At 33.6% G+C, this 24,241-nt stretch overlaps 1 long non-coding RNA gene across 1 annotated transcript; it reads right to left on the reverse strand.

Annotated features, from left to right (window-relative positions):
• Positions 1 to 11,734: 11,734 nt before the first annotated feature.
• On the reverse strand, positions 11,735 to 18,009 carry LOC129033750 (uncharacterized). Its single transcript, XR_008501663.2, has 4 exons — positions 17,826 to 18,009; positions 15,442 to 15,598; positions 13,041 to 13,088; positions 11,735 to 12,158 (listed from the first exon to the last, which is right to left on the reverse strand). It is a non-coding gene; the product is annotated as an uncharacterized LOC129033750 (long non-coding RNA).
• Between the last annotated feature and the right edge of the window lie 6,232 nt (positions 18,010 to 24,241).

Below are 24,241 nucleotides of genomic sequence, written 5' to 3' on the forward strand. Positions count from 1 at the left end.
GAGATGCTGCAGAGAAAAGACAATGCTTACATAGTGTTGTTGGGAATGTAAATTAGTCCAGCCACTGTAAAAAGCAGTGCAAAGATGTCTCAAATAATTTAGAACTACTATTCTACTCAGCAATCCCATTACTGGGTATGTATTCAAAGGAAAATAAATCATTGTACCCCCAAAATTCATGCACTTGTGTTTTCATGGCAGTGTTGCTCACAATAGCAAAGATGTGGAATCAATCTAGGTGCCCAATAATGTTGGATTGGATGAAGAAAATGTGATACATATACACCACGAAATACTACACAGTCATGAAAAATAATTAAATCATGTCCTTTTCAGCAACATTGATGCAGCTAGAGGCCATCATTTTAAACAAACTAACACAGGAACAGAAAACCAAATACCACATGTTCTCACTTATAAGTGGGAGCTAAACATTGAACACACATGGACATAAACATGGGAATAAGACACTGACGACTCCTGCGGAGAGAGGGAGGTAGATGTCTGTGGGTTGAAACACTACCTATTGGGTACTATGCTCACTACATCGGTATTGGGATCTGCACCTCAAACCTGAACATCATACAATATACCCATCATACAATATACCTGAACTTGTACCCCCTGTATGTAAAATAAAAGTTGAAAATAAAAGAGAAAAGGTGGTACATATGCATAATAGAATACGATCCAGCCACAGAAAACAATGAGATCCTGTCATTTGCAACAACGTGGATGGAAGTGGAGTACACTATGTTAAGTGAAATAAGCCAGGCACACAAAGGTAATCTTTGCATGTTATCACTCATATGTGGAAGCTAAAAATTAAAACAATTGAACTCATGGAGATAGAGAGTAGAATGATGATTACCAGAAGCAGGAAAGGCTAGTGGGCTGAAGTGGAGAGAAGCAGGAATGGTTAATGGATGTATTCCTCTGTTCTCACATTGCTATAAGTTCCCAGTAAGCTCCTCGTTTCCATCTGAGACTTCATCAGCCTGGCCATCTCTGTCCATATCACTATCAGCATTTTGGTCACAACTATTTAACAAAAGTCTAGGAAGTTCCAGATTTTTCCTCATCTTCCTATCTTCTTCTGAGCCCTCCACACTCTTCCAATCTCTGCCTGTTGCCCAATTCCAAAGTCACTTCCATATTTTCAAGTGTCTTTATAACAATACCCTGCCCTCAGTACAAATTTTCTGTATTAGTCCCTTCTCGCATTGCTGTAAAGAAATGCAAGGTTTAATTGTTTCATGCTGCATGTTTTCTCAGGCTGTGCAGCAATCATGATGGCTTCTGGGGAGGCCTCAGGAAATTTTCAATTATGGTAGAAGGCAAAGGAGTAGCATGCATGTCTTACGTGGCTGGAGAAGGAGGAAGAGTTGAGAGCAGGGAGGTGCTACACACTTTCAACCTATCAGATCTTGTGAGAACTCTACCATCAGACTAGAACTAGGGGGATGGTGATAAACCCTTAGAAACTGCCCCCGTCATCCAATTACCTCCCACCAGGCTCCACCTCCAGCACTGGGGATTACATTTAAACATGAGATTTGGATGGGGACACAGATTCAAACAATACCAATGGCTATAAATATATAGTTAAAATAAAAAAGTAATATCTAGTATTTAATAGTACAGTAGGGTGACTATAGTCAACAATAATTTATTGTACATTGACAAATAACTAGAAGAGTATAATTGGAATGACTGTAACACAAATAATAAATGCTTGAGGTGATGGGTATCCCATTTATCCTGATGTTATTACACATTGCATGCCTGTAACAAAATATCTCATGTACCAGTACATATACACACTTACTATGTACGTATAAAAATAAATTAAAAATATATACATGATTTTTCCAGGATATAAAAAATGTTGCATAATTTTCAACTTAATTCGTGAGACAAGTATAACCAATAACGGAACCCGATGAGGACATTACAAGAAAGGAAAAACATAGACCAATCTTTCTCATAATATGAAGTGAAAAATCCAAAAGATGATACTGAGGAGCTAAATCTAGAAATATTTTTTTAAAAAAATGTTTAAAAATACTATTTTATTTTCTATTGCTATCCATAATGATGTGGATTAATCTCACAAATGCATTGTTGAGAAAAAGAGGACATAAAACTAATAATACATACTGTGTAGTTTATGTATGATATAAATAAAGAGAAAGCCAATCTATGGCTTTTAATGTCAGATTTTTTATAACCACTATGAAGAAGTAGAAAATAATGACTGAAAGAAATCACAAAGGGACTTCTAGAAATAAGGTAAATTTCATTACTGGCCTGGGGTAGTGGTTACATAGATGTGAACAACGCTATGCTATATTATACTTTACTTAAAATACTTTAAAAATTAAATGAAGAAATGTAAGTATTGTGTGCCTAGAAAACCTGGCAAGCATTTACTTCCATTGAAGAGAAAGTGAGTCAAATGTTACATGACATTGTTGCAGAGGTAGTGCATTAAGATAAATGTTTTTTGAGAAAAAAATCAGTTCAGGAATATATTGAAGTGATGGATTTAAATAAGTTGTTCTTAAGATGATGTTCTAGTAACCCCCCAAAAAATGTTCCTTAGGCTGTTGGAGAATGGCACCAAAATAAGAACTTAAACACGCTTTTTATAGGTGGCATGTAAAAAAGTATATAAATAAAAGTTGAGAAAGTATACTTTTGAATCCTTCCTCTAGGGCAGAAAAGGAAAGCAAGTCAGCAAAGGAACCATTTCTTAAAATCAAATTAAAAGTAAAACAACTATAATTCATTACTCTTTACTTAAACTCTAAGTTGCTAACCAACTAATGAAGTTCGGGTTGAGAGTTTCTCAGTGGAATGCGGGCTGTGTACATTGGAAGATATCGAATGACATGAGTCCTGTGTTCTGCTTGCCCAGTGACTGGTCCTGGCAGTGAGTAGCATGGATTTTAGAGAAAAAATACAGAGTATTTGTCATCCCAGAAGACTTCTTGGAAGATTAAGGAATTATTTGAAAGGAGTGCTATTAAATATATAAGAAGAATTCTAAGATCATGCAGATGATGTTGTGCTAAATTTTGTTTGTGGGGCAGTAAGTGGTACAATCATACTAGTGAACATAGTTCATATTAGGAACAGTGGGAAATTAAGTTTGCAAAAGATTATTAAAAATAGATGCTGGAATATTCTAGTTTTAGCAATTCTCTGTCTTGCCAGCCTCATGTATTATTTTAGTCAAAGTATCAATTACTTACTGAATGGTGGGCAGAATGGAACCCACTTTTGCAAAAGTGTCTTTTTTTAATGTAAAGCAGAATTATTAATTATTTTTATCACTTTCCTTCCCTATATCATGCTGGATATTACTTATTTTCTCACTAGACTCTCACGGATCTTATCTGTCTTCAGGGTACAGTGGGGAAAGATGGTGTGGAAGAAAATAAAAGAAAATAACAACCTTTCTTTATAAGTTTCATGCTTCCAGGACTAAAATCTCCTCTCTGTAGAAAGTCTGCTTTCATGAAGGGGGATTAGAGCAAACCTTTCATCTTCCAGAGCTCCATGGGCTGCATCCTCTGCTTTCAGGGTCTTAATGTTATTGGCATCTGTTGTGTTCTGGTAACTGGTTATATTTGTCCAAATATCCACCTAGAATCAGTAGTTTTTCAAGGAATTTTAAAAATTTCTTCTCAACTGTCTTCACCTACCAATTTTTTTAAAAAGATCACTTATCAAGATTATTTTAAAACTCTGTCTCATTTTTCTAAATATTATCTCTGGACCTCTAGCTGAAAGATCAGAGTACAAAAAGGCCTTCATGATTGTCTTCACATTTTCTCCCAGTTTCTTCTTGAACACGCTCCTTGTGTGAATAGGACTGATGTTTATCTAAAATCACTGCAACAGACGGATGCTGAAAAGCTTTCTAAATTTAGATATCTTTGTTTGCTTATTTTATTTGGCAAATAAAAGAAGAGAAGAAATGGAAAGATCATCCTTATTTGCTAACACCCACAATAGCCATTTTGTTTCTCAAAAGTGGAGGTCTGTTTAATAACGTTTTCTGTGGAGTGACTCTACAGCCCTGCTATCATTGCAAATGTCTGATGTATACAACACTTAACTCCGAAGTTGAAATCAAATATATTAAAAGTTTAAACTGTAGCCCTCTCAATAAACATGTTGAACTGATCCACACTGCAATGGCCTCTCTTTTTCTCAAAAAAGCAAAATGTGAATATAGACACCAAACGTAAGTCAGTTTTTCATCTTTGAGCTCATTCTCATTGTTTAATATGATCAATAGTGATTCTGAAGGATAGCATACTGATTAAATTGCTGATGATACCATTTTGTGGACAGGTGGAATGTAGTAGATAATATTTCAACAACAATAACAAAAAATGTTACAATGAAATTAAATTCAGTAAAATGAAGATAAGTTTTTAAATGTAAGTATTATTTAATGATACGAGTTTAAATCAATGCTCTCAAAGAGAAGAAAACCAATAATGGGAACCAGTAGACACCACAAGGCATGCTTCATAGCAGCTCGATGTATTTGTTTTTCCTTTCTTTCATTTATTCACTCATTTAATGTAAGTAGCCAGGAAAGTTCATTAAATTGAAGCTTGCTTTACCAAAATACCAGGGTTTGGTCTAGGTGCTGCTGCTCCCTGCACAGAAAGCCAATGACTGAGACAGGTGCTGCAGCTGAGGAGATGGGAGTTCAGCCTCTAATTCATCTCCCTGACTGACAAAAACTAGGGGTTTATATAGCATGGAAGAAATGTACTAGGGGTTTATATAGCATGGAAGAAATGTAACAATATGTAAGAAAACAAGAGCTGGGGGATGGGGGGAAAGGAGGGATCTGGTGCTCTGATCTTGTGCAACTCAGTAGTTGGCCAATCATTCAGAGTTATTTTTCACCATTTTAAAGCATTTAGATTTTAAACTCAAAGCAATCTGGGAAAATGGAAAGGTATTAAGAATCATCACTGTTTCTGGCTTGACTTACCGTAATCACTTACTAACATACTCAGGACAGAGTAATACATGTAAATACCCAATCCTGGACATGCTGTGCTATTTGACAATACTCAATAGACCATCAGTCTAAAGCCCCTGTGCATCCTCTTATGAAAATACTAAACAGCAATTATCTTGTCACATGTCTTTCCTTACCATGAACCTCTTGAGGGAGATTATCTAACCGGCATATTACTGGCATCTATCTCCATGTCTGACACATGGTAGTTGCTCAAACTTCGTAATAAATTTAAAGACGATTAACATTTGACCTAGAGAAATGGATTTAATACCTTTAACATTTTTTTCCAAACTATAACGAAACAACTCAAATTGTCGATAACCAAACTTTGATCCCTGGATCAGCAGCATCAGCATTATCTGGGAACTTGCTAAGAAAAGCAAGTACTTGGGCCTTATACTAGACCTACTGGTTCAAAAACTCTGGGGGAGTGCCCAGTAACCTGTGTTTTAATAAACCTTCCAAGTGATTCTGATGCCTACTGAGGTTCCAGACCACTCTTTATACAACAGATGTCTCTGTAGGGAATGAGTTGGTTTTACAACATAACTGGGCCACAGATATAAAACTGCAGCATATTACTGATAAGATAACAACCTGTTTTTCATTATTCTTCAAGGTATAGGTATGGTGCTAACTGGGATGTTTTCTGTGGATTCAATAAGAAAGTATTTTTTATATGTATGTTTTAAATTTGCAAGGTGACTTAATTTATTTGCCTACTTCCATTATTCTTTATGAGACATCAGGCTGAGTTCAACAACTGATAAAAATTCTGAAGCCAGAAACTTAACTCAGTAATTTATCGACTTATCTATGCAAATGATGGAGAGATTTGTTATAGAACAGTTTTAGAGCTATTAATTAGCAACAACATTCAGATAAGGAATGAGAAATGACAATTATGAACCCAGAAAGTAGAAGAAAACACAGTCTGCTTTATTGATTCAGGCATTTCTTTGACATCTGGATCAGTGGGTCAGGCATAACATAAATTATAACAATAATTTTATTTTTCCACAACTGGTTATCAGTATTTATGGGTTTCAGTTGCTGCCTTTGTTTGTTTTCTTATTCACAAATTTGTTCTGGCTTCTTGTCCTCTTGTTTAGAAAGGTAAATGCATTAAGAGCAAATTGAAAGAGCAGTGTCACATTGAATACAATGGTCAACATCCTGTTACTAATTCCTGTTTCACAATGATCAATTAGATAATTTTACACTGGAAAGCCTTTTCAAAATATAATCAATAAACTATTTTAGGTTTTTGTTGCTATTGAAAAATATAAATCAAACCAAACCAAACAAGAACAGAAACAGAAGCCTTTATTCTCCATGTCAGTATATACTTATTTAAAATATATCAAACTATGGTGCTTTCAATTAGATTTTCTTTCTTGCTCAATAATAAGGAATTATAAGATACAGTCACTCACAAATCATCTGGATAGACTCAAAGCATCTTGGAATGGAAAATATTATACATTTTTTCTTTGCTTCTTCTATATTTTCTTCATGAGTCATTTGAAATCCAGAGACAGTAATGACTTTTCTGAGGATAGTTAGTTTGTGACAGAATCTTAAGTAGAAAACAAGTGTATTTACTTAAGTTTAGTGCTGGTAAAGGGAATATTTATTAACTTGAATATATATGTATATAAATATATGCTTAATTTATATAAACATCTAGGTAACATTTAAGACACTGTAGATAACAGAGGAAAATTGGGAAATCATTTTTAAATGTTGGATAATTTGATAATTTTTATAAGTATTTCTAAGGTTTTAGTTATATTTCCAATTTTCTATTTTTTTTAAATTTATATTAGAGGTAAAAGTTAAGAAGACCAAAAAGGAAGAAATAGCTCAGAATACGATGTTTCACTTGTTTGTAGTAATGAGAGTCAGTTTATTAAATATGGTAACAGACTTTCAAAAAGGAAAATAGCGATCTACTCAAATATTGTTTATATTTAGAAAGGTTATATTATTCCTTCAAAAATTATTTATAAAATCCTAAGAAGTTCCAAGTACTATTTGTGGTGGTGAAGATACAGAAGTCAATAAAACAGAGAAAAATTCCTGCCCTAAGGAAGCTTGGATTCTAGTGGAGGAAGTAGGATAACAGGCAAAGGCATTGGGAGAATGCATAGTGTATAAAACAGTAATAGATGGAAAAATTAAGACAGAAGAATAATAATAGGAAGCACAGGAATAATATACGATATATTTGAAATAAAACGGCCAAGATGATACTTGGAAAACACCTAAAATAAGTATGAGAGCAAGCAACATGTATTTCTGGGATAAACGTGTATTAGAAAGAAAAGCAAGCACAAAGGCCCTCGGGCAGAAGTAGGCCTGGAGAGTTCAAGGGGCAGACAGGAGGCTAATGTATTAATAGAAAAAGAAACCAAATGGAAATTCTGAAGTTCCAATATATAATGACTGAAACAATAACTGCACTAGAGGAATTAATGATAGATTTGAAGTGAAAAGTTAAAAAATCAGTAAAGATTATAGATCAACAAAAACCATGCAATCTAAAAAACAGTGTAAAATGAATAAAAAATAAACAAACAGTGCCTCAAACAAATATGGAATACCATTAAGTACATTAATGTACATATGAAAGGATTACTAGAAAAAAAAGAAAGGAAACATGAAGAAAGAAGGCCAGAGAAATAATGCTTGAAGACTTTCCAAATTTGCTGAGAAGCATTATGTAAATGTTATACTGTAAATATACTCAAAAAGCTCAACGAAATTAAGGTAGAGTAAACTCAAAGATTAATTCTCAGAATATCACAGTACAATTATTTTATGCCAAAGACAAAGAAAATTTTGAAAGAACAAGAGTAAAATAACTCATTGCGTACAAGAGAACCACAATAAGACTAACAACTAACTTCTCATGAAAAACAAAGCAGATCAGAATGCAGTGAGCTAATACAATCAAAATCCTGACACAAACAACAAAAAAGTCCATGAATCTCATGTTCATCAAATCTACATTTCAAAATTAAAGAGAAAATAAAGAAATTTCCAGATAAATAAGAAGTGCAGGAAGTTGTTGTTAATAACCAGTGCAGAGGAAGCCAGAGGGAGAGATGAGAGATTCAATCCATTACTGCCTTTCACATATTCCCCTTCTTGAATTTCCTATTCCCCATTGATAAGGTAAACAGGAACACCTCAAAAGGTATAAAGTACTTTGGAGAGTAGGCGTGGTTTCAGGAAGTTTCCCATATTCACCAGACTCTCAGAGTTGGCCTAGAAAATCCCCTAGGGTTATTTGCTATCTAAGTCACATCATTTTGCTCCTACCAAATGCTATTCCAGAGTAGAATCTCTGGACCAGTTTTCAGAATTCCATTTCAGAATGCCAGATATCACCAAAGATACAGTCAGTGGATCAAGAGTAGATAGCCTCCTTAGATAAGCTGGCTGCTGACTATATTAAAAAAAAAAAAAAAAAAAAAAAGACTTGGCAGCAAAGTCTGTCTTGTTTTACAATTGAATCTGGAATGAAACCTCAGATGATTTAAAATTGGATAAAATGCAGAAAATTAAAATGTTATTTGAGATTTGGCAAAAATCTTGGAACTTTACTTTTATATTATTTCAAATTTTTTCTTCTATGAATATAAATATTGTTGAGAAGTTGACTGTAAAACAATTATATACTCTTTCAAGTATTTTGAGAAAGAGTTGACCAGCTAAATACTAGATTTTCTTTTTCATGTCATATACTTTATATCATTATTTTTAGTAAAGAATTTTTAAAGATCTATTTCAACATGTGTAATGTTACTCCTCTCTTTGATTGCTATTTTTGAAGACTAGAGTAATAGAAAAATTAAAAAATACTATATTTTTATTTCACTGCACCCTCTCAAAATGCTTTCATAGATGGTAAAATTAACTGATACCTCTCCCATGGAGGTCACAGAACATAAGGTGAAATTTCTGGAAACCACCTAGGTTGTTTCTCAGTTTTATCCTAATTTAAATCTAGTTGTTTATTTGTTTGAATGTGATGAGTTCTCATGGTATTAGTTCTAGAAATGATTAGAAGCTTTTGGATCAGATTCCTACAGTCTAATTACACTTTTGCCTTACAACCTTGGGAAAGTAATTTAACCTCTTTACATAGTAGTCTTATAATAATTAAAATGGGTAATAACTATCAATTTCATTGGATTAATACAAAATATATAATGATACTGTATACCTCAATAGTATATGATAAAGATTAAATGAAAGAACTATATATAAATAATCACCACAATGATGGTTTTATATAATTATTTTTAGTAAGGAATTTTTTAAGACCTATTTCAACATGTTTAATTTTATGAGTGCCTTCATTTGATGAGCACTCAGTAATTGCTAGCTGTCATAATTAACAAATATCTTGCTTGCTAAACACTGAGTTTGCTTTAACACATTAGATATCTTTATGTTAATTATTGAACATATTCAAATATTTTTCAGAAATATGACACTCATTTTATGTTCTCCATTTACACAATATAAATTGTACTTACAACATATTGGCACCTGAACTGCATCTTAAATTTTCAGCAAAGAAAACTTTAGCCAAAGAGGGACAGTATCTGAACCTCATTTAGAAGTTGTGTTTTGCTTTCATGCTGGGCCGAACTTCACACTTCAGCAATGTCAAGGTTTTTACTTTTCCCTATAAATTATTGGTAATGTTAATAACAACAAGATGATACTATTTAATATGAATTAAGAGTTCTCAGGGCACTTTCACATATATGGTTTTATTTGATTTTTACAGGAACTCTGTTGTATTAGTGTATTCTCACACTGCTATAAAGAAATACCTGAAACTGCGTAATTTATAAAGAAAAAGGTTTAGTTGGCTCATGGTTCTGCAGGCTGCAAAGGAAGCATAGTGGCTTCTGCTTCTAGGGAGGCCTCAGGAAGCTTCCAACCATTGTGAGCGAACCATCTCACATGGCAGGAGCAGGAGCAAGGAGTGGGGAGGTGTTAAACACTTTCAAAAGACCAGATGTCATGAGAACTCACTCACGAGCACAAGGATAGTGCCAAAAGATGCTGCTAAACCATTAATGAGAAATCTGCCTCCATGATCCAATCACCTCCAACCAGGCCCCACCTCCAATAATGGGGATTACAATTTGACATGAGATTTGGGCAGGGACAGAGATCCAAGCCATGTCACCTATCATTCTCAGTATTCGAGTGCTTTCAGTTTCTCAGTGGTTAGGTGAGTAGCCCAAATTTGAGCAGGTAATAACCAGTGGCTCTATCATGGAAGCCCCTATCTTCTGATTCCTTGTCTGAGTTTCTTTCTAGCCTACCACATTACTTCTACTTCCCATGTGAAAGAGAATATTTAACATCATGAAAGGACAGGCACAACGGACTTCATATTCTGGGTGGTAAGAAATCTGAGGGAGATACATCTTAACAGAACCGCAAACTTTATTAGTCTTCTTCAAATGATACCTGTAGTTTTATACTGATATTCTCCGATTGTCTTTGAATTGATGGAAGGATACTAAGATTACATTAGATTAAATTGCTGGAGTCAATCTGTTAAAATCAAAATGTTTCTAATATTTATTTGAAAACATATATACATAAGTATGTATATATCTTTACTTTTACATAAAATATATTGTATATACATAAGTATGTATGTATCTTTACTTTTACATAAAATATATTGATGGAAAGAATAAATTATGCATATCTCTGGGTATTCATAAAGGATTTTTCAACTTTCATTGATTTTACTATAGTTATAAGTAGAGAAAGTTGGGACTTAAAATTTTCAATACATATTTTCTTTACGAAAATATGTTCAGAAATATTTACTTAGGTTAATGGATTATCTTAAACAAGGCAATGAGTGCATATATGTGTCAGTGTGTTTATGTATGTGCATGTGTGTACATAGCCACATATTTGCTAGAAACATGTGGATGAGAAATAAATAATTTAAGCTAATTGCAAGGGGGTATTTAAAGAAATTCACCATTATTAGTCCAAGGAGAGAGGTGACACATGCGCACCAGCAATTCCTTAGGGGACACGAAGTTCTTGGAAGCAGACTAAGGCAAGAAGATATTTCTTTTCTAGTTTAGAGGAGGTAGAAAAGAAAAATGAACAATCGAAGAAAAAAACATTAAAAAAGAGAGGAAAGAGGAGACGAGGAGAGGGGGAATATTTACTTTAAAGCAGTGAGTTCAGACTGGCCTTTCCCCTTCCCTCCTATAAGTATTGCAAGCAGATGGCTACTCCTGTAATTTAGTCCTTGCCTGCTCTGATACAGAAGGTTTAGGGGTTTTCCCCCTCCTGTAGATCTCTTTGCTAAAATTATAGTCTCTTTAAAGCAAAAAGACCAGGTATAGGCGTGCATTTGTGAATCATGTAAGATAGCATTTTCTAATTTACATTTAAAAACTAGCAGTGAAAATGGAAATAGGAAAGGTACAATGAAATACAGTTCAGATTTAATCTTACATGACATATCGGCAACTCACTGACTGATTCAATCACAAGTTAGCCTACTGAAATTTTTAATTACAATTACTTTTAATGAAAGAACATCATTGGAGCTTGGATGCATTCTATCGATGAGAAAGGAATGGAAGAAATATAAATACTATGTAGGCTATGTAAATTTTTCATTTTTAATATGCTTATATGTTTGCATGAATCACAATGCATGTATCTGAAATTGACCTAAAATAGGGCAGAGCTGTTCATAAACCAATTATTTAAACAGAAAAGCTTTAAAGATACTCATCAACAAAAACTCCATCAAATAACCCTTGAAAGAATAAACTGCATAATGAGAATTAAAAGTTCCAACAATACCCATTAGGGTATTCTACTGCACCATTGATTCCACTAGTATCAATTGCTTTCAGTTAGCTGAACCTTTGAGTGCTTATTGGAAAGGACTAATAAACCACAATCAATTTTCTTTTTAACCTCACAAGGGTAGCTTGAATGAACTAAATGCTCTTCCCCTGTTTTCCATTTCAGACATGTAAGTAGCAGGAAAATCTTAAACATGGCCGTTTATAAGTCTTTTCTCCTGCAAATAAAAACAAGAAAAATGTATGAATCTATTCTGTCTATGATGAAAATATTAGCATTTTTCTCATGCTTTGTATCATTATTGTACCTATTAAATTTTACAGATGTTCTTCTCTTTGTTTCGGGTTCAAAGAAGCAAAAGCATGAGACCGCTAAACAAATTTGGTGCTACCCATTAACTATTTGCCTCAGTTTTATTGAGGTAACAACCTGTACATTTTTAAAAAAATAGATAGGTATACATATAAATAGACAAACACATAGATAAATGGCTTATATGTCCAACATCAATGCTTTCAGGTATTTGACAATTGCAGAGCAAGATGGATTTAAACTGATAATTCCTTAGTGTTTGTGAAAGGAAGTTGTGTTATCATGTCAAGGGACAGAAAGTTTGCCTCTGTACTAAAGATACAATTAAAATTTGTTCATAAAATATAATAAATTATTAGACTTAAAATTACTAGAAGTATATAGATACTATGATTATTGCTGTTTGCATTCTGATTTTTACACCTAATTTGCTCTAAAATAATAGCTAACTTTCAAATGTTAAACACAATGCTTAAAACAAACTTTTAGAAAATTCTGAAATTATATAGAACGGAATTAATTAAACATTTTTATTTTGTCTTGAATGATTTAAATTGTTAGAAAAATGTAGCTGCCAATAAAAATCCAGTTATTTTCTGCTGAAGATCAAGTGATGAAATTTTGTTAAATGTGAGGTTGAGATGTTCCAAATTTACCTGAAAATCTTTCTATGAAAGGCAGTTTTGAAGTACGTTATTTTATATTGTATAAGATTATTTGTATGTTGTATATATAATTATAAAATAAAGACTATTATTAATTTTAAAATAGAAAAATACTGACTTACAGCCATCAATGTTTCAGCCAAAATCTCAGTTGTCAGCCTATAATACTTCTGTAAAAGAAGATATCAGATTTGTACATCGTTGTTAAGATTTGGACCCATTGATTTTTATTCAGAACTATCTGAGTTTAGAAATTTCATCTTTCCCTAAATATATACCTCATGAATTTGCTGGAATCTTGAGATAAATTTGAGTTGCTCACTAATATGTCAAATTCTTATGCATGAATACAAAATTTTGTTTCCCTGGAGGCTAGAACGTGTTTGTTGCATAGAAAATTCCTGTTGATTGCTGTTGGCTTGGATTTTTTTTTTTTTCCTTCAACTTTTATTTTAAGTTCTGGGGCAAATGTGCAGGATATGCAGGTTTGTTACATAGGTAAACGTGTGCCATGGCAGTTTGCTGCAAAGATCATCCCATCACCTAGGTATTAAGCCCAGCATCCATTAGCTATTCTTCCTGATGGTCTCCCTTCCCCCACCCCCACTGACAGGCCGCAGTGTGTGTGTTCCCTGCAATATGTCCCTGTGTTCTCATTGTTCAGCTCCCACTTATAAGTGAGAACATGCGGCGTTTGGTTTCCTGTTCCTGCATTAGTTTGCTGAGGATGACGGCTTTCAGCAACTCCTATGTCCCTGCAAAGGACATGAACTCATTCTTTTTATGGCTGCATAGTCTTCCATGGTGTATATGTACCACATTTTCTTTATCCAGTCTATCATCGATGGGCATTTGGATTGATTTCATGTCTTTGGTATTGTGAATAATGCTGCAGTGAACATACATGTGCCTGTATCTTCATAATGGAATGTTTTATATTCCTTTGGGTATATACCCAGTAATGAGATTGATGGATCTAATGGTCTTTCTGCCTCTAGATATTTGAGGAATCACCACATTGTATTCCACAGTGGTTGAACTGGTTTACACTTCCATCAACAGCATCAAAGCATTCTTTTTTCTCTGCAGCTTGCCAGCATCTGTCATTTCTGGACTTTTTAATAATCATTGATCATTTTAGAATTTTGGGGGAGTGTGTGGTTTGAAATTGTACATTTAAAATAATGTGTAAAAAATTATGATGAGATATAACCTAACAAATCATAACACAGGGTGATTTTCAATTTGTGAAATCTCCGTAGGACACATTCAATAGTGCGCTAGCGATTTTTAACAACTGGCTCCCCTGCCTATCTATTCTCTCAGACTGCCTGCTTTAGTGCTCGAGGTCCTGACCTGCTGATTATTTGTATGGCAATAAATATATAGCAATTGAGAAGTGTACCATCAAATGTAGATTTCAACGTGAATGCATATTTAATATGCCATCCATGCATGATTATGTGAGCTGAGCTCTCTTAAACTAATTATCTCAGAGAATTAAGATGAATTTTTATAATTATTTCTGAAATATAATCACAAGAAACTGATATAACTTACCAAATATGTTAACAACTAACTCCAAAGAAAACTTTCAAGGACATTAAACACACAGGACACGGTTTACCACTGAGAATTTACTCATTGAAATTGAGAAACTTCATCCACTTTCCATAAATAAATATCACTGTGGTGACAGACAGAAAAGTAAATTTCTATCCATACTGAATAATAAGTCTTTAGGAAAACTGTCATTTGATAAAATGTCAAGCCATTCATTTAAAGTGAACATAGTCTATGAACTGGTAATTTTTGAAAAGTTGTCAACAATTTTTTCAAAGATTAATTTATCAGTTTTTGGTTCTCTCTAAAGCTTCCTTCTTTTCCTCAGCCACACAGACCGCTTCTGCCTGTAGGGAAAAATATTAAAATGGCTATAGCAACTTGAGCTTTTCAAGGAACAGCCACTGTAATGAATGAATGAATGTCCATGGTTAGCCCCTCTCCCAGCGTACCTCCAGGGAGACTGAATCATAGTTGTGATAACGTGATGAATCTACTTCACATTGTTTTAGGCCCTGCCCTGCAGATGCTCCCTTTTAGTCTGTGGAGGCTGGAAACTCATGAACCACTGTAGCATAAGATAATTTTGCTGAGTCTGTGTTGAGGGAGGGGCAGATGCTAATGGTAACTAAGGGTGTATTTACAATGTCTAAATAAAAGGAAAATAGAGTTGAATATTTAATCTACCGTCAAAGCCCATTTGACTGAAACTTGCTTTCAGGTAAGCTATTTAATCATTGTGTGCATGTGTGCACTGTGTGCATGTGTTTGTAGGCATTTTAGAAAACTACAAATTCTCAAAACAAATATCTCCTGACAATTACCTCTGCTCCTCTACTTGTTTACCTCGGTTCCCCATCTTACACACAATAGACTCATGAACATTTTCCCGGACTATTACTTGGAGTGGAAAATTAAAATCATACATTTTCTCCCATATTATTACCAAGTCAGTAATACCTTTGGTCTTAAAAACTATCTCAGAGGAAGTATAAGAAATATTAGTTTGGAAACTAATGCCGTCTTCAGCATGTGAATTTTTGAAGACAAAGGGTCTTGATGCAATTTGTATCATCAAGCAAGGAGTGGTTGACTTTTCTCGATCTCCTCCTTGTGCCTAAATGTAAGTAAATTACCAAAGTATCAACACTATAAGCCATTCATGATGGTTTTATAAAACATATATATTTTATATTGAATGAATTTGATATACCACACACAATATGCAAACACAAAATTTACCCATAAATGTTTTGAAATATATTTTTATCCATACCACAAGTATGTAACATCTATCAGCTATGAGACCAGGTATAGACCATAATGTTGCTCAAAGACTCATCACACAGTCTGGGGCATGAAGATATGTGTAAAAGAGCGATAGATACTACATGTGCTAGCAGAGGCTTTCTAAAAGTATTTGGGACAGTCAGAAGTGATGGTCAGAGATCTCACAGATGAGGTGGTATTAGAGCTGAGGTTTTAAAGGGTACCTAATAGACCTCCAAGCTGTCAAATAAAGGAAGAGTAGCATATTCAAGCCATATTTAGAAACTGTAATTAGTTAGCTGTCATTAAGGGTTGAGATTGACAGGGGGACAATCTGGAAAGAAAAGATTCAATATGATCTGCATTTTGGACTTAATACTGGGTCACTGGAGAACGAGAAAGGGTTTTTAATGGGGAAATTTATGTAATTAGTCTTTTTTTAAATAAATATATTTTGACAACAGGAGAAATAAGAGTCTAAAGGCAGAAAAAGTAGATAGGAAGCTATTTTGATAGCCCAGAAGGGCGGTGAAGTCCATGGAGGTAAAGAGTCTAGTGCAAGAGGTAAACATATTGAAGACTATGAAAGGAGGTATGAGACTATAGCAAATGTAGGCTTGTTTTCACTACCAAGGACAAATTGAAAACACTTAACACAAACACACACAGGCACACACAGAAGCACATATACATAAAATCAATGTGCCAAAGAGAAAATGAAAAACTTTGGAAATTTGGGCAACAAATTGGTACTAGCTTCATTTTATCCCCTTTATTATAAGGATTTTATTCTGAAAGTTGATTTAAGCATATAACAAATATTGATTATAAGTTATCTGTGCGCAAATGTCCATTCTAGGTGCTCAGATTTAGAAACTTAGAGACAAATTCTCTGCCAATATGGAATTTGTATACTAGTAGAATGTCATTGACATTGCTTCACTTTAAGTCTAAAAGATAAATCAATGGAGGAAATTTAATTTAGAAGACTTAGCTCAGTAGTAACAAATAGGATCTGCTTCTATGGGACTTTTTCCTAAGAAAGTGATGATTTCTTAGTAATTATCAATAAAAAGCACCCTGAAATTTATTGTTTTACAGAAAATACCTACAGAAGTAAAACTCTTAAAAATTAGACATAATAAAAACAGAAATAATAATGCCATAGTATTATTGTATAACTCAAAATCATCTTTGAAAAGTTGACTTAGAAAAGATAATTATAATGGAAATTGGACTATATTTATTTTCTTCATAATTTGGGTTAAAGGCCATCTAGAAAAAGAAACTGACATTACTGGCTCTATCATAAATATTCTAATTAGGAACAATTAAATTCAATAATTAAATTACATTAAATTCTAATCTCCCCATACTACATAAATAAAATATGTGTAAAACTATATAAATATGTACATACAATGTTATTATATATATTTATGTACACACATATAGATATATATCACTTCTGTTTCCTGATTCTAGAAGCTTTGTGTCAGTTTTCTTGTTTCCAAGTACATCAAATACAAAAGAAAAAAAAAATCATTTTTACAGACCTCAGGCCAGTGACCCAGGTGAAAAGAGAAATGAAACAAAGCTTTCTTGATGGAAGAATAAGAGCTTTCTCATCATTCTTGACCAAGCTTTGAGCCATGTATAAAAAGTAATTTATTTTTGGAGAAAAAAACAACGAAATTACTCGCTGGTGAAAATACAATTGGAGAACTAGAATTTGGGGAGACAGACACCCAGATATATCTTCTCTTGAATCATTACACACACGAAATCTACATACCAAGAAATTGAAAGGAAATTTTAAAAAGGGTATATAGAATTCCCCAAAGTGCCCCTTATTTCTCAGTTGTTTTCACTAGTGAAATATATCTTTTTAAACCAGTTAGTGGAGATTTTTATATGCCGTTGTAGTTAAGTGAGAGTTTTTTACAACAAACTGTAAATTAGTACTGCTCTAGACACACCAAGTGGCCGATATCTCTCACCCTGTTTGCTGTATTTACTACCTCAATGTTTAAATCTTGAATACTTAATGGATTTGTTCATAGTTCCTTACTCACTTCCTTGTCCTCTATTCAGCATGTTCCAAGTCTGCTCCTGTTCTCCAAATATTATCTACGTGTCTGGCACTTCTGTTCCCATATATCCAGACGAGTTAACTGCCAAATACCTAATCTAGAATTTACTTCATGTCAAAATGGAGTAACCCTGCACTGACCTCCCAGGGGACCAGATGGTGCAGGCAAATGTCACAATAGCAGATGTCACAATTAGATGTCACAATAGTACTTAAGTTAAAACAATATTGGAATGGTAATGTGCAAATATTTTATACATATTCATTTAATTAAATAAAACATTGTGTAATTGGTACACAAGGAGGTTTTTACAAAGCGCAGATATATAATGGAGAATGAGGTCACACTTTTAAAATAAAAAGGATCCTATTTATGTCCATCCAGCTTCTTCCTCAGTCTCTCCTGATTTTAATGTTCAAATAAGTTTCCCCAAGTGAGTTTCAAAGTGAAACAAGACGAATGAGCACAGACATGTGCCATTGAATAGATTTTTGGATTAGTTTTGGATGAATGCTTTTTAACGTGAATACTATATTTAGGTGCTCAGTACGAAAGGTCATTCCATAAGCACTCCCTAATATAGTAATTTGTGTTACTTTTAGAGAATTCAGAATTCTCTTACCATCTCAAACGACTTAATTCTGCCTGGCAATTCTACTGTTAGACAAAAGATAATTATACCCTTCTCATTACATCTTCAAGAGGCTCACCACAGCCATGTTTTGTCCAATTTTATTTAAGGCCTGCATAGTTTAAAAGTAACCATTCATTATAATTTTAGTTAACACTTATTTAAAATCTTGTGGATATTTTTATAATTCATACAATGACAGTAATAATAACTAATAAGAAACAGGAATTAGCATCAGCATTTTTATTTTTAAAAACATTTTGCTTTTAAAACTAACAAAGGAAAGACTAGTGACAACATGAGCTTTGAAATAAATTTTATAAGGATCAATCAAAGAAGAATAATGTTAGCAAGAGTTTTTGAATGATAAATGATAGCATTTGAGTTTGTTTCATAGAAGTAATTAACAGACTAATATGACACCATGTCATTTAAATCTTGCATCTGAGATTGCTTCCCATGTGATTTTAAAGAGGCTGGAGTAAAGAAAGAGGCTAAAACTTGAAGTGTTTTTTAAGCCAAAGAAGAAAATTTTAAAAAGCAATCTTCTTAAATCCTTAAGAAAAGGACTGCAGAATTTGTAGACTGTAATATATCTACAATTCACATACACCATGGCTTTTTCAAGTTTTACTGGGTGAACTTCTTGACTGAGTTAATGAGCAGTCATAGACACGAGCTGTTTTTGGATAGATGGTGTTTGTTATTCACATGTGTGTTCTCCTCATTGTTTAACAAAGAACCTTGCAGATAGTAAATAGTCAATGAATTTCTGTTTGATCAAATTATGAATAAAAACCTTTTACTTATTGTTAAATTCTGATCAAATCACAAATACATTTTTTTCCCAACAAATTTACAGTTGTGGTATTGACCAGTGAACTCTTAACCCTATAAATGTAAGGGCTTCACACTATTACTGTGTGTGTGTGTGTATATACAATAATATATAAATATGCAATTAAATAATTAAATTTATTTGTTAAATTTTACAAAGCTCAATCCAAAATGATATTCTTATGACACTTTATTTCAGAAAATTATTTTATGGAAATAAAATGCATTTAAAATAACATATATTATTCCCTATTATGTGAAAACATTAAGTGATAACAATTTAGGTATGAACAACCAACCACTCACAGTGATAGATATGATTTACAATAATGATGGCTGCATCAAAATATAAACTTATATAATTATTTTAAGTAGTCAAGAAATTAATGCTTTGCTTTCTAACAATCATCGTATCTACTTTTCCTGTGGGTTTAGGCAAGTCTAAGCAATTGTTTTCCCTATCATAAACAATAGAATATTCATGCCAAAATGAGAACTATTAAATCAAAGCATGAATTATTTACTGTTGCCCAGAGATGCATTAACTTCACGGAATATTACTAATTCACAAAGGCTTTGAATACCTACCTGAGGTCAAACATTCCTAATACATGATTCTAAAAATAATATTCCCCAAAGTGTGCAATTTTAAGTTGAAAAAGTCAATACAAATCTATGATGAACAGTAAGAATGCATCCGGGTCAGAAAAATGTATTTCTTTTCTCTCTGCAGGTTAAAAATGAAGTAGTGACTTCTAGACACACCTCTTGTGAAATAGAAACAAGGCATTTGCTCCTGAGCGTGTCCTCACCCCTATGGACTCTTCATAGCAATTGCAAAAGGCTGGGATAATGATGTTTCATGCTGACATTTTGATGGCACCAGTGTTCCATCATGACACAATGGGGAAACTCAATAGGGTAGGATTAGATAATTTTGCAAAAGATAATTAAGGGACTCTTTTCTTTTGGTTCCCAACCAATTCATGAAGTTGTGACTGTATCAGAAACCTTCCCTTACCTTTAGAGTTAGTGTGGTGCAGTGCAAAGAACACAAATGTGAAGCAGACTCATCTATGTAATTTTGTGCAAATTAATGAATGTTTCCAAATTCTTGGTTTTATGTGTTAAATAACTACATCCTAGGGATGATGGGTATATTAAATAAACTAATGCATGTTAATTACTTCTTACAGCTCCTAATGAGTTAGTATGAATTTACAGAATTGGACACTTGGGTTCAAATTATCAGTCTGCCTCTTGTGCATTTTGGTGATTTAGAGGAAGCTATTTAATTTTTCTCAACTCCATTTTCCTCAGTTGGGAAATGGATAATAATATCACCCAATATGGTGTGTTGTTGTTTGGGTTAGGGAGTGAATTAGCATCGTAAATAGCATACCATAACATTCTATTTAGGTTAACTTTTATTTTATAATCAGTTATTTTCATTTCTATGATTCATTTGATGATAATAAAATTAAATGACCCTACTGGCTGCTAACATTTGAATTTTAGGGGAAAAATGTAGTTTTAATATTTGGAGAAGGAATATACAATGAATATCTAGCATGAATACTGACAAATTTACATTAAAATTATTTTAAAGTACTCGTTATTCTGAGTTACTGAAGTCAAATATGTGTCTTGGTCGTCAAGAGGCAATAACAAAATATGAAGAATCTTTTAGAAATTTATTATTTTAAATTTTTTTGTAGATACAGGGTCTCACTTTGTGGCTCAGTGTGGAGTGAAGTGGTGCAATCATAGCTCAATGCATCCTTGAACTCCTGGGCCCAAAGATGCCTCAGCCTCCCAAGCAGCCGGGACGACAGGTGTGTGCCACCACATCCAGCTAATTTTTTGTATTTTTCAAAGAGACAGGGTCTCACATGTTGCTTCCAAGTGATCCTCTGACCTTGGATTCCCAAAGTGCTGAGATTTACAGGTAGGAGCCATGATGCCTAGCCTAGAATTTTTTACAAGACTTGTAAGAGAAGCATGTGACAAATTGCATTGCTAATTATTTGGCTAATCTCAGTTCTACTAAAGAAATAAAAGAGAAAGTTTACATTAAGCACTTTTGTGGTGATATTGTCAAGTCATCTGAAGATCTGAATTCAGAGCTCCTCTTAATGAGGTATAAAATTCAATTTATTTATTCAGTCATTATAAAGCTATTTCTTAGGTGACCATTGTGTTTGTCCAATACTTTTCTAAACTTTGAGCATGTAGTTGCCTAAAATCATAGGCAAAAATATATGCCCTTATACAATTTTTTTCTGGAAGAAAACAATATTTCAGAAATACTTAAACATGGTATAGGTTAGATGGATTTCAGTGATTAAGAGTAACAGATGGTTGGCGGGATATGGCATAGCAGTGAGGTGCTGCAATTTTGGATGGAGGTTCTGGGAAGGCCTCGCTGAGAAGGCGACATTTCGGTAGACACCTGAAGGAGGTGAGCGAGTAGCTATGTGAATCTCAGAAAAGCGTGTTCCAGGAAGAGAGAGCTGCAAGTGCCAAACCTTCAGTTAAAGCATGTGTCTGATGTGTTTAGAAGGATGACCATTCCAGAAGGATATACTTAAGTCTGCAGCCTTTGTAGGAGTCCCTAAGCCAGCAATCTTTGTTATCTGCCTACCTTAATTCACAGCTGGTGCCAGCAATGGAAAAGCTTCAGTCTGCAATTAGAGAATGCCTGCCAAGACCACGCAGAGACTCACATAGGGACACTAGCCCAGAGATTTCTGTTTCTTTGTTTTTAATTTCCCTATATGCACATACATGTCTTATTATCAAAAATAGATGAAACATCTTGTTCCCTACCTTCTCAAGTTGTATATAGGATCTTCCTTAAGAATATTGCCTTTTTAAGGGAGGGAAACAGGAAAAAGAAATAGAATAGCTGATAAGTGCCAAGGGAGTGAGTTTTCTCAAAGGCTGCTTCAGCTGGGTATTAATGTAGTGATATAAGGATTATTTAATATAGTTTTATGTGGTATTATCATAAGAAGGAAAAGAGAGATGAACGTTTTATCTTACCATAAAATAGCTCACAAAACTGCTTAAGCAATAGAGAATTGTTATCTTTGCTAGGAGACTGCCTTATAGGTAAAATACCTTATTAAGAAATCCTCTTGATATTATAATAATTAGTATCCCAATTAATAGGTTTAAAAATTTCTACTCTTTATAAAATTTATTAAATAATCTGTATAAGACAGAAGCCTCAAATTATATTTATTTAAATAAAGAAAAAGCCCACATTGAAAAATAATGTTTGTTTAGAAGGCTGAAAATAAAATAAAAACTGTTAAGAGTGGCTATCTCTGGGGTGGTGGGACTTGGAATGATTTTCTTCCTCTGCGCTTTTCTGTTTGTCAAATTTCTCCAAAATGAACACTAAAAAAAAAAAGTAAGAACAAATAACTCAGAAACCTTTATGCCAGAAATGTAAATGCTTAGGCACTGTTAAGATGTAATAAATAAATAAATAAATAAATAAATAAATAAATAAAGCCTTCTACATTATTCTGGTCCAGATGACACTCAGTTTGTGTTTTCTATGCATAACATTTGAAAGATAGGACTTTAAACATAAAATAACAATAATAATAATTGTAATAGCAGCAATCTCATGAGGTTTGCCAGACTCCAGCTGGGTTACTTGAAAGTAAATGAAAGCAATGCCTGGCTTGTGCAATTTAACTGATCAGTTCAGGAACCATTGTTACCACTGCAGCAACCAGATGTCACTGCAGACTGTGAGAAAATGTCAGAGAAAATGAAGCAAATCTAAGGAGTAGTAGAAATGAAATCTCACCCTTCAAGTATATTCTTTCCCACCCTGAAGATTGTCAATTTGAAGAGTCTTTTGTTCGTTTTCAGCATTTACTCTGACTGGAGCTCGTAGTCTGAAAATATTTCCACTTATCTCAACCCAGTATCTCAGCTCCTCCACAGGCTCATTAGGCTTCGATGGGTCTGACCAAAGTACAGGTACTTCAGAGTCTGATAAAAAGAAGCACGAAAGCTTCCCAGGTGCTGAGGGTTTCACAGAAAAGGGAGGGTGGGGGAAGTGAAGTATGTTATTAAGTTGCAGCATAGAGTATGACATATCATTTTCTGGATAGATAGAGTAATGCATGTGCTGATCTCAGCTCTGCAGGAATAAAATACGTTTAGTGCAATCTGTTTTTTACTGCCACTACAAACAAGCTTTCTAAGGACTTTTTCATTAAAAGGAAAAGCCAACCATCTCCAAGCTTAAGTTTGGAATTCGAAAGTGCAATCCTCTAAAATCAGACACTTTATAATACGGTAGTGGAATCTTCTTTCTGGGGCTAATTTTCTGGTCACTCAGGATGGAGGGTATTTAACTTTTCACAGTGAAATACTCTGGCTTGGTAACAAAATTCTATTTCTTCAAATAAAAACAGCTTCATAAAATATCCTTATGGTACACACTCTTCAAATTATAATTTTATCACTAAAATGAATCAATAATGTATGCATGTATCATACTTGTTTATTTTATTAATAACTTATGTATTCGACTTTTAAAATATACTTTAGGCGTAAACATAATTAAAATACTGGTGTGCATTATGTCTGTTGACTTTATGATAATGCTGATCAAATTTTGATAGTGGTAAAAATGTTGTAAACCATAACTCTGAAATGAAAACAAAATAAAACCTGAGGACCAATGAAACAGAAAATTAGTACAGCAAATTGAGGCAATTATAAAGTTCATGGAAGGTGGAGATACAGAAACCGTAAAGAAAATCACTCATTGTCTTCCCATGAAAACACTTTTTCATAATTTCATTAGAAATTGATTAATTGTAGATGCAATTTTTGTCAAAGCTATTATCTCACAGAATACTTCAGAGCAGTAGTTATAGAGAGAAAAACCACTGGATTT

This window comes from Pongo pygmaeus, chromosome 2, assembly GCF_028885625.2.
Source record: "Pongo pygmaeus isolate AG05252 chromosome 2, NHGRI_mPonPyg2-v2.0_pri, whole genome shotgun sequence".
Lineage (NCBI taxonomy): Eukaryota > Metazoa > Chordata > Mammalia > Primates > Hominidae > Pongo > Pongo pygmaeus.